Here is a 12,470-nt window from a genome sequence, read left to right as displayed (position 1 = left end):
ACAAAGATTACTGTTTATTGTGGAATTTGAAAATGTTGGAACAAAGATGACCATGTTCTAAATATAAAAGTTAATTTGGAACAATTTAAAAGCGCACACAAGAAACTGCTCTTTAAATAAAAAAAATCAGTAATGCTTGATGTGAAAATATGAAACCATTACATTCTTAATTTTCAAGGCTATGAAATTACTATGCTTAGATGCTTGCTAGCACACATTTAAACCCTTTTTCTCTTCTTAAATTATTTATGTTTGTTTTTGAGATGAGGTTTGAATAAATAGATTGCTGATGCATTTTCCTCTTCTGGATAGTCTGTTCAGCAGTAATTGACCATGAAAATGCCTTGTAGTGAGGTGGGGACAAAGACAGAGAATCCTTCTGGTGATCTAGTTAGATTTCAGTTCTGCAATAACTAGTTTGCTCTGTTTACTAGTTTATGAAGCAGATTTCCAATTAACACAGCTGTAACTCACAACCTCCAGGCCTTAGAGATATTCTATATGCCTTCCTGGGGTTGGTGAAATTTTTGTTGCAACACATTTATTTTGGTATTCAACATATTCTGACTTCATGGAGTCAAAAAGATCTTAAGATTTTTAAAAAATACAGTAAAGATGAATACATAGCACTGTTTCTAAATTTTATTTTTAATATTTTAAACATAGTTATTAAGTTGTATTTTCTGGAGTTGGCTTTTTTATCTGAAAATTTTAAATGCTACAAATTCAAACAATAACTGTAGAATACATTCACCAATACCTCTATAGATTTAATTTCTAAAGAAAGGAACCCAAAGGCAAGTATATTGAGTTTACTTCCTGATGTATTTTGTTAGCTGTTTCCTCCAGTATATCCTCTATTCTATTAAATAGAAAGCCAAAAACAAATAAAGTGTTTTTCTCTGTAGAAAGGGAAAGTTAGTAGTGTCACTTCTATATATCTACTTAAATGTTAAAAATTTTAATAACTGGTGAATAATCTTGAGGTTAATGAATATACTAAAATGTAATAATTCCCAGAGAAAGAAAATACATACTGTAAATACTTTATCATGGAATTCATTTAAAATTTTGAAAATGCTGCCTACTCACTATTTTTAGCTCAATAAATCTATTTTTTATTATAATCCATGACTTCTGTCTTTCTAATGAAAATCTTTCAATGACACTGATTTTTCTTTTATATTTTCTATATAGAATATGGAAAAAAGGAGAATCTTAAAATTCCTAACATTATTCTCATTTTGGATGCCATCATACAACATAATTTTAAAATCTTCACTGTTTTAATAAAAAACTATTATAATCATGTTTATCTGACAGACCCATTGCTTTATTCATTGTAATCAAATAGGAATAGAAGAAACGTATGGTGTTTTGAGAATGAATGCAGGTTTTCTTTTTTCTTCTTCTTCTTTTGAAATGTGAATACGTTAATAAAATATTGACTAATGCTTGAAAGGCTTGAAGAAATGACCAGTGGTGGAGTCCAAGGACAAGAAGAGATGAGAGTTTATTTTCTTTTCCTTTTGGTTTCAGAGGGAAGAAGCTATATAATTTGGATTGGAAATTAATATCCAGTTTCAGTCAGAGAATGAGAAATAGCTTGAAAGTACAAAGATTTCTGATGTTACATGAAACTTACTTTTGATCAAAATCATCTTTCTAGAAATAGAAGGGCAATTGTCATCGCAGGTGGAGCTGGGATATCTTTCCTTTGGCCTGAGTATGAATACCAGTTATAGAAAAAAAGTTCTCAATGAAGACCTCGTTAAGTTGTTATACTTTTGGAAATTCTGTGAAAGAGATGGTGCCTTACTCTGGAAATTGGTTATTAATACTATGTATCTCTACTGAGAAATATACCAGACATGTATAGCTGCTCCTCAGAATCACTAAATACTATAAAGGCATTATCACGCCTCACTGAGCACTCACTGGCTATTGACTTGCTAAATTGGTCTTTGGTTTGCCAATGCTTAGCTTCCTTCTGTTCAGTAGTTCAAGATCCTGGTGTTGCACAGAAGCTCCATTTCATACTTTTATGGCAGGGAAAGGCATCCCCTAGCTGCTTCCTGGTTCAGAGAGTGATGGGTGTCTCACCTTCAATTCCCAGGGTATTTTACCACAAGTAAAACCTTACCTCACACAAGGTTCATAATTCAGAGCCTGAGTTAGGTAACCATTTCCCTGTTACATACACACACACACACACACACACACTCACTCTCACACACTGACTAGAGATCTTTTCATAGGCTCCATTCTCCTTTAATCTGACTTAGTTCTATTCTCCATAGTATCCTCTCATCCCTTCTCCCCTTACCCCACTGTTCTAAATAAAATTGCCCTGTGTAGACACTAATTGAGTATATACATATGTCTTACAAATCAAGATACTTAACTTTTTTCTACCTCCCCATTTCTGTGGAATGCTATCATTCAAGTTTAGGTTTGATGAAATTACTCCTATCATTAGATTCAGATATGACCTGTAGTTATTTACCTACTCAATAACCACCAATGGTGCCATTTATTCCATGGGTGAAAATAGGCCTCAGGCAAATCAGACAATACTCTTGACTTGTGTTGATTCCATCTCTAAAGTTGGGACTAATTTTCATTGTTAAATTAATCTGATTACATCAATAAAGAGATTCAAAATAATTCTAGGGCAGTAGGGTGTCCTTGGTAAATTATTACAGACTTATACATTGGAAAATGTTAGAAGTTTACAAGGTCTTGTTTTACATATCAAGTACGAATTGAAATCAAGATTTTCATGTTCATTTCAATAATTTCCCAGCTGTGTAATGAGGAAATAAAAATATAATTCATTCTTTGGACTATTTGGGGAGTTTATTATAAAGGGCCAATTTTGTTTTGTATAAAATAAAATTAGCTCTTTTCTAAATTTGTTTCATAAAAATATCTCCATCCCACTCTTAGATTGATTACAGATTTAGACAAATAAAATTAAGTCTAAAGCTTTTAATATAAGGGCTTGAGCATTCATGTCTGTAATGAGATTATTCCTTCTTTCTAGAAGACTATAGCAACCCCATAGCAGCTATAAAAGCCACTGTTTCTGGGAGATAATGAATTGTTGGATCAGGGCAGAAGTGATTTCAGCAATGTGTTCCAATCCCAGAAGTCAGAGCTGTTAAAAGCTCTGTATGTTTGCTTCTCTTTGAAGGTACACAGCCCAGGGCCTTCTGCTTTGGAAGAGGCTGGAGTGTTTCTACTACAGAAACCTAGTATGTCTTCCATGTTCATGATAAAGCAGCACATGCAAAATGAAACTCACACCAGCACATGTGAACTTGTCCCTGGGATGCTACAGAAACCAAATTATAAAGACCACATTCTAGAATAATATCAAAAGCACAGTACCTGGGGTGAGGTCAGTGAGACCATCTGGTTTCTTCTATCACAGACCATCTATATCTGGCTGTGTTCAGATTTGGTGCCACATAAGGACTGATAAATTAGTGCCTGCCTAGAGGAAGAAACTACACTTATTATCTTCCATCTATTTCCTACAATAGAGGAACAATTAAATTGGAAAACTTGTGCTAGAAAATATATTTAGAATTAGAATAAATTTTCCCATAAAACTTAACAACAACAATGAGGATGAATGCTTTAGTCATTAATCTAAGCCTTTTATATGTATGATTTCTAATCATCACAATAATTCTATAAAATAAATGTTATTCCTATTTTCAGGTAGAGGATTACTACTCATTGATATTATATAATTTATCCAAGGTCACACTGCTAGAATTGTACCAGTAACTTGGCGATAAGTTGCTGGTTATCTCAGCCTATAAAATGTGGGGCATATGGACATTAAGATTATAAATTAGCTTTGGCATAATCAAATTGTTTAACTTGTAAACTGGATCATGTTGTGCATCCTTTTGTAGTTTAGGATGATTAAGAAATTGGACCTTATAAGTAAATTGCCACATTTAGAATCATAGGCACACGACAAAGAATTCACAACTAGGGATTTCTCAGCCATTAATCTAGATTGTTTCATGCGTCTCCATATCTTCATCTATAAAAATGGATAATAGAAGTAACTGTTTCACAATCTCTTTGCCATGCATTAAATAAGATGAGGCAAGAAGAGCGACAAATACCATACATGTAATAGTTATTAATAAATCTGAGTTGTTATCTAATTATTAAAGAGAATTTAGAACATTCATAAAAGCAAAATGAAGAAATAAATCACTCCTTGCCTATTACCAAAACACAATGTTATGAAGGACTTGTAATATTACCTTTAAAATAATTTTAGAAGGCTCATTTAATCTAATTAAATTTATTTATTTATTTAGAGTCCTGCTGTGTCACACAGTACGGGGGGAGATCATAGCACACTGCAGCTTCAAAGTCCTGGGCTCAACCAGTCCTCCTGCCTCAGCCTCCTGAGTAGCTAGGACTACAGGTGCATGTCATGCTAGAAAGCTTCTTTTAAAAGATCACATATTTGCAGACTTGTAATCATAGTCACATATACAGTTTACTACCCCAATTAATATTGCTACCTGAGCATTTTTCATTTTCTTACATAATCTTCCAAAACATCCATTTTATCTACTACAACATATTAAATTGAATAAACCATTTTTTTTGCTCAATTTGTAGAGCTGTGCTTTTAGACTGGTTTTAACATTTCAATTTAATATATAATGCAGCTAAAGAGCTTTGTGTAAGTGGATTCTGGATTTAGAATGTGGTTTTTCTTTGACCCCATATCAACTTGTGGTAATTGATCTTAAGGCTTCTGTTTATGTGGTTTTTGAAAGAATATCTCTCCAGTCAGTTTGGTTCCACTTACTATTTAGTGAAATCTTTTGCAGTGTTCTAGCCTGACTCAGCTGTGCCAAGAACAAATAAAGGGAAGAGGTTTTCCTTCCTTGGGATAGACTTTTACAAACCTTTGGCTTTTTGGGATTTTTTTTAACATAAAGGATGCTCATCAAAAATTATTTTTTGTGCTTTTAAGCAAACTCTGATGCAGCGAGAGTCATTGTTATTTGCAGGCATTAGAGGAATATCACTTGGGTCTATATGTATTTTGGCAGCCACATTTTAAGGAGATTAATAACACATAGGTAATATCACTTAATACCGTAAGGGTATTAATATGACATTTAATCTTATTTTGGCTTTTAAATTTAGTTTATTGGCATTTTTAAACATTATAATTCAACATAGGGGAGAGCAAGTTGGCCTATCCCATGCCACTGGACAGAACACCAAATTTAACAACTATCTAAGTCTTATGAAAGTGTTGTTTTCGGCAAAGAAACCAAAAATCAGGTGTGCATTCACAGTACCTGGTTTTAACTTCATGTGTCTGAAAGCAGCATTGAAGAGGTTAGAAAAGACATTCTTGAATTCAGGATTCCACCCCTCTCCCATCATCTCCCAGCAAAAGCTACGTGGCATGGAGAAAGAATCTGTGTGCTAGGGAGAGGGAGAGTACAGCGATTGTGAGACACTGCATTGAACTCAGTGCTGCCCTGTCACAGCTGAAAGCAAAACTGGGCTGAACTCAGCCATCACCCATCCATATAGGGACCATTTAGATGAGCCCTAGCCAGAGGGGAACCACCCATCTCAGCAGTCTGAATATGAGTTCCAGCAAGCCCCACCACTGTTGGCTAAAGTGCTCCAGGACCTTAAATAAACTTGAAGAGCAGTCTAGGCCACAAAGACTACAACTCCTGGACATGTCCTAGTGCTGAAATGGGCTTGGAGCCAGTGGACTTGGGAGCATGCTACCTACTGAGACACAAACAAGGGTGACTAAGGCAGTGCTTGTGATATCCCTCCCCCAACCCCAGTCAACACAGCTCTCACTCCAAAAAACAACCCTTCCTTCCTCTTGAGGAGAGAAGAGGGAAGAGTAAAGAGGATTTTGTCTTGCATCTTGGATAACAGCTCAGGCACAGTAGGATTGGGCAACGGGCAGTCATGAGGCCACATTCTAGGTCCTACCTTTCAGAAAATATTTCTAGACACATCCTGGGCCAGAAGGGAACCTACTGCCATAAAGCAAAGGACCCAGCAAAATATACCACCTGCTGACTAAAAGAGCCCTTGGGCCTTGAATAACCAGCAGCTATATCCAAGTAGTATGCCATGGGTCTTGGGTGAGACAGCCTATTCCCAGCTGTGGTGGCTATAGTGAGAGACTTCTTCTGCTTGAGAAAAGCTGAAGAAAAATAAAGCAGTCTTTGCCTTGCACATTAGCTACTAAATTAGCCACAGTTGGGAGGGCACCACCTGGGCTTTTAGAGTCACCAGTTCCAGGCCTTGATTCTTGGATGGCATTACTGGACCTGACCTGGGCCAGAAGGAAGTCCACTGCCCTGAAGAGAGAGTGCCAGACATGGCAGCATTTACCACAAACTGGCTGAAGAGGTCTTGCACCTGAAGTGAACCTCAGTAGCCTGGTAATACTCCTTATGGACCTGTGGTGGTGGTGGCCATGGGTTAAGGCTCCTCTGCCTGTGGAAAGGGGAGGGAAGAGTAGAGGATTGCATCTCATAGTTTAAGGGCCAGCTTAGCTACAGTAAAGTAAAGTACCAGGTAGACTTCTAATATTTTTCACTTCAGTCCCTGGCTCCTGGAAAGACCCACTTGGGGTATGGGGAAATTCGCCACTGTAAAGGGAAGGACGTAAGCGTAGCTGGCTTTTCCAACCACTGATTGTAGAGCCCTGAGGCCTTGAACATAAATGGTAGCCAGGCAGTGGTTATAGTGGGCCTTGGGTGAGACCCAGTGTTATGCTGGCTTCAGGCTGGACTCACAGAAGTCCCATTAGTGGGGGTCACGGGGGTGCTTATGTCATGCCATCCCCAGCTCCAGGCAGCTTAACACAGACAAAGAGGCTCCTTTGTTTGGAAGAAAGTAAGGGAGAGGAATGAGAGTCTCTGCCTGGTAATCCACAGAATTCTTGTGGATCTTTTCCGAGATCACTAAGGTGGTACCTCTACAAGTCACCAACAACTACAGCATTACTGGGCTTTAGATGTGCCCTAATGCAGATATGGCTTAGCTTACAATACCCAATTGCTTTTGAATACCTGGAAAGCCTTCCCAAGAAGGATGGTACAAACAAGCCCAGACTATGAAGACTAAAATAAACACCCACCTCGTCAATGCCCTGAGACCAATGAACATGAACAAGCATCGAGAACATCCAGGAAATCATGACTTCACCAAATGAACTAAATAAGGCACTGGGGACCAATCCTGGAGAGACAGAGATATAGGACCTTTTAGACAGAGAATTCAAAATAGCAAATATTATTACAGCTAAAGAGAGAGATAGATCCCAATACAATAATTGCTGGAGACTTCACCCCACTTTCAGCATTGGACGGATAGATCTTCCAGAGGAAAAATCCACAAAGAAACATTGGATGTGATCTGCTCTATAGACCAAATGGACCTAACAGATATTTACAAAGCATTTTGTCCAATGACTGCAGAATGTACATTCTTTACCTCAGCACATGGATCATTCTTAAGAATAGACAATGTGTTAGGACACCCAACAAGGCAGAAAACATTTCGAAAAAAACAAAAACAAAAACAAAATAATAGCAAGCATTTTATTTGAACACAATGAAATATAACTAGAGGAATAATAAGAGGAATTTTGGAAACTATACAAACAAATGGATGTTAAACAGTATGGTCCTGAATGATGAGCAGTTCAATGAAAAAAGAAAAAAATGGAAAAATTTCTTGAAACAATGAACCATGGAAACACAACATATCAAAATCTATGAGATATAGTGAAAGCAGTACTAAAAGGGAAGTTTATAGCTATGGTACCTATATTAAGACAGAAGAAAAACTCCAAATGAACAATGATGCATCTTAAAAAACTAGAAAAGCAAGAGCAAACCAAACCCAAAATGAATTGAAGAAAAGAAATAACTATCAGAGGAGAAACAAATGAAATTGAAATAAAGAAAACAGTACAATGGGTCAACCAAACAAAAAGTTGTTTTATTGGAAAATTAAACAAAGCTGACAAAGCATTAGCCCGACTAAGCAAAAAAGAGAGAAGACCTAAATAAATAAATTAAGGGATGAAAAAAGAGGCATTGCAAGTGATAGCACAGAAACTAAAGGCATCCTTAGTGGCTACTATGATCAACTTTGTCCCAATAAATTGGAAAAATTTAGAAAAAATATATATAAATTCCTAGACACATACAGCCTACCAAGATTGAACTACAAGGAATCCCCAAACCAGAACTTTTTATTACGGCTTTAAGTTGTTGCTTGCTATTGAACAGATCAGTAACAAGTGACAACATTAAAGCCACAATAAAAAGTTTCCCAGCAAAGAAAAATGTGGGGCCCAATAACATCACTGCTGAGTTCTACCAAACATTTAAAGAAAAATTAATACCAATCCTACTCAAACTGATCCAAAAAATAGCAGAGGAGGAAATACTGCCAAACTCATTTTAGGAGGCCAATATTACACTGAACAACACTGGAAGAATCACATTATCTGACTTCAAATTATTCTACAGAGCTATAGTAACTATGACTGCATGGCACTGGCATAAAAACAGAAAAGAATGTAGAACATAAAAATAAATCCATACATCTATAGTGAACTTATTTTTAACAAAGGTGTGAAGAGCATATGTTGGAGAAAGGACAGTCTCTTCAATCAATGGTGCAGGGAAATCTGAATATTCATATGCCAAAGAATGAAGCTAGACTCCTATCTTTTGCCATATACAAAAATACCATCAAAATATATTACACACTTACATCTAAGACCTCAAGCCATAAAACTGAAAGAAAACATTGGAGAAACACCCCAGGATATTGGAGATGTCAAAGATTTCTTGAGTAATATTCAACAAGCACAGGCATTCAAAGCAAAAATGGACAAATGGAATCATATCAAGTTAAAAAGCTTCTGCAGAGAAAAGGGAGTAATCAACAAAGTGGCAAAACAACCTACAGAATGGAAGAAAGTTTTGGCAATTTATATATCTGACAAGAGATTAATATCCAGAATATGTAAAGAATTCAACTCAATGGAAAAAAAACTATTTGATTTTAAAAATGGGCAAAATATCTGAATAGACACTTCTCTAAAGAAGACATACAAATGACAAACAGGTATATGAAAAGGTGCTCAATACCACTGATCATCAGAGAAATGCAAATCAAAACTACAATAAGATATCATCTCACCAGTTAAAATTCCCTTTATCCAAAAGACAGGCAATAACAGATGCTGGCAAAAATGTGGAGAAAAGGGAATGCTTATACACTATTGGTAGGAATGTATATTTGTAGAACCACAATGGAGAACACTCTGGAGGCTCCTTGAAAAACTAAAATTAAAGCTACCATATTCTGCAATAATCTTCAGTAATTCTACTCCTAGATATATACTCAAAGGAAAAGAAATCAGTTTACTAAAGAGATATCTGCACGCCTGTGTTTATTACAACACTACTTACAATAGCCAAGATTTGGAAGCAGCCTAAGTGTCCATCAACAGATGAGTGGATAAAGAACATGTGGCACCTATACAGCATGGAGTACTATTCAGCCATAAAAAGAGAATGAGATCCTGTCATTTACAGCATGGATGGAACTGGAGATTATTAGGTTAAGTGAAATAAGGCAGGCACAAAAAGACAAGCTTCACATTTTCTCACATATTTCTGGGACCTAAAAATTTTAACAATTGAATTCATGGAGGTACAAAGTGGAAGGATGGTTTACTAGAAGCTAGAGAGAGCAGTGAGCTGGGGGTGGGGAATGAAGACGGTTATTGGGTACAAAAAAAGAAAACAAGTAGACCTCCTCCACCTTTTCAATCTGATTTGCTCTTTACCCTGCAGACATATGGATTAGGAACCAGAGGCCTCTGAGGCCAATGCTCTGGCAGGTGGCATGGCACCTGTGTTAACAAAACATCTCCAATGCCTTCAGAGTCCACAACTACCATTCAGTCATTTATCAATTGTTAGAAAGAATGAATAAGACCTAGTATTTGCTAGCAGAAAGGGGTGACTATAGTTAAAAAATAATTTGTTTATACATTGTTAAATAAAAGTATAATTGGATAGTTTGTAACACAAAGGATAAATTCTTGAGATAATCGATACCCTATTTATCCTCAAGTGATTATTACACATTGCATGCCTGTATCAAAATCTCTCTTGTAACCCACAAAATGTATACCTACTATGCACCCACAGAAATTAAAAATAAAAATAATTAATTAAAAAAGGTACAATTATGTTATTTAGTACACTGGCTACTGCCCCAGTATTATTTGCACATTTGATTAGCACATTTTCTATGTTCCCAACCATGTTAATAAGTATAGTAACTAAAGCATAAAACCATAAAGAGCACCTGCTTGGGAGGTCCCCTGCCATTGTAAGCTGCTAGCCAATGTTTATTAACCTTGTGATAAAGATTACACAGGAAAATTTATTGAATATCTTACTGAAATAAAAATATAACAACATTTGTCACATTTATGATCTACAAATACAATTAGGCCATCAAAATGGATATGGGATTAGATTGATCTAATATCACTTAATGAAACAATGATGGTTTTGAGTAGCTAAAATTCTCTCTTCCAAGTATTCACAAACCCTCTTATTAATTTTGTATTTTTTTCTTTATTATTCTATCTTACCTCTTTTCAATATTGATTTGGGCTACATTTTAAAAATTATCTCAGCATGTAACTTCTAGGTATGTTTCCATAATAGTTTGATATATAGTATTTAATCTGGACAGATATCGCAAAGAAAATTAGTCTGGAATTATGTTTTGAGGAGGCAAAGACATTTGGTTTGTTAAGCAGTCAGAAAAAAGATATTTAAGGGTGAAAAATACAGATTTGGCTAAGTACAGATGTGGATGAATGCCTTATTTTTAAGAAACTGCTGCATATCTTCTATTCTTTAGTATTCATCAAAACTTTTATATTAATGCTGTCAAAAGTAACCAGTAGTTAATACCTAATTATGCCAACAACTTCCATTCTGTTATGAGTTTAGTTCTTTAAACAACTTTACAAGTGAAGAAAATATTTTACCTCATTTTTCAGATGAGGAAATGGAAGTAGAGGTAGACTAAACTATTTGCTGGTGTCAGAGAGGTAGTTGACACCAGAAACAGAATGGAAAACTACTTCTGACTCCCTGCATGACATTTTTTTGCTACAAAACAATATCCAGTTGTTTGTCTTCTGAAATACGATCATGAATCCTCATTTTTCTTCTTGTAGAGATGTATCTGTGTGTGCTTATTTATTCATTTATTTATTTTGGGTTTAGGTATTGTTTGGTTTTTCAGTTCTTCTTGAGGTTTTGTTTAATGAAATGTTTAGCAAAGTAGGATAAGCACTGTACTGCCAACCTCCCAGGAGATTATTGATCTGATTAGCACTTAAGGAAACAGAGGCTAACAGAACAAAAATACAAATGAACTTTAAAACTTCATTGTTGTTACCTTCAAACACCATTAATATTTTTAAGGCTATTTTAATCTTTCCCTAAGGTTTTTTCTTTTCTCCATTTTGCATCAAAGGAACATATTTTAGCTTTTTGTTTTTGTTGCTCCTTAGAGCTCTGAGTAGGAGGTAAATATTTACTTATCTTCCTGCTCTATGTGAGTGTACATGTATTATTATTGAATAAAATACTTTGCAATGTGTCTATTTGGATGTATGTGTAGTAACAATCCTATATTGTAGTGGTTTGTTTCAAATTGAAAAAATATTAAAACAGTCCCTGTTGCCTTTAAATATTTTATTCTTCCTCCAAATGTGGTCATTTTCTAATCACATGCAGTTTGAATAAGATTGAATATAACCGGGGTGAGAAGGTCAGTATTTTTCTTTATACTACTTTACAGCTCTAGCCATTTAGCAGTCTTACATGAAAGAAACTGCTTATCCAGCAAGAAAACACAGAAGTAGAACTGTCAAGTCTACTTGTCCTGGTTGGGAATGGATTTTCTAATTAAACCTAACTTTAACCATGAAAACTGATGTTTAAACTGACTTAAACTAACTTAAAAGGTGTGTCATGAAGTTGTGTCAATTCTGAACAAAGATAAGATTCATCTGTGTTTTTTCCTTTTCTGCTCATATATGTGTTTCACAGGGCCAATGTATCCTACTTACTTGTCGCGTGCTGTCCAACAGAAAGTGATAACGTTTTCATGGACTCTAATGAGAATGACATATCCTGGAGCTGTGCATTGTATAGCCCATTCAACTCTGCAACTGTACATGTAGTTCTGCATTGGGTGTGTGTATCATAAAAATGAGTTTTCTGATGTTACCTGATGATTAAAGCATTTAGATTTTTGTAAAAGTTGAAAGTATTTCTCTATTATTAGGAGAGAAGGAGTTACAGAAATAAAAA

At 35.5% G+C, this 12,470-nt stretch overlaps 1 protein-coding gene and 1 long non-coding RNA gene across 3 annotated transcripts in view; one reads left to right on the top strand and one right to left on the bottom strand.

The window, feature by feature from the left end:
- LRP1B (LDL receptor related protein 1B) overlaps positions 1-12,470 on the top strand; it is a 1,894,725-nt gene that overhangs the window by 395,738 nt on the left and 1,486,517 nt on the right. The window lies entirely within an intron of this gene.
- On the bottom strand, positions 2,106-11,447 carry LOC116556873. Its single transcript, XR_004271209.1, has 3 exons — positions 11,135-11,447; positions 7,178-7,278; positions 2,106-3,499 (listed from the first exon to the last, which is right to left on the bottom strand). It is a non-coding gene; the product is annotated as an uncharacterized LOC116556873 (long non-coding RNA).

Source organism: Sapajus apella, unplaced genomic scaffold (assembly GCF_009761245.1).
Source record: "Sapajus apella isolate SASKATOON/1434 unplaced genomic scaffold, GSC_monkey_1.0 scaffold18, whole genome shotgun sequence".
Taxonomy (NCBI): Eukaryota; Metazoa; Chordata; class Mammalia; order Primates; family Cebidae; genus Sapajus; species Sapajus apella.
The sequence above is the reverse complement of the archived record's forward strand: the minus strand, read 5'-3'. Positions and strand labels throughout refer to the sequence as shown.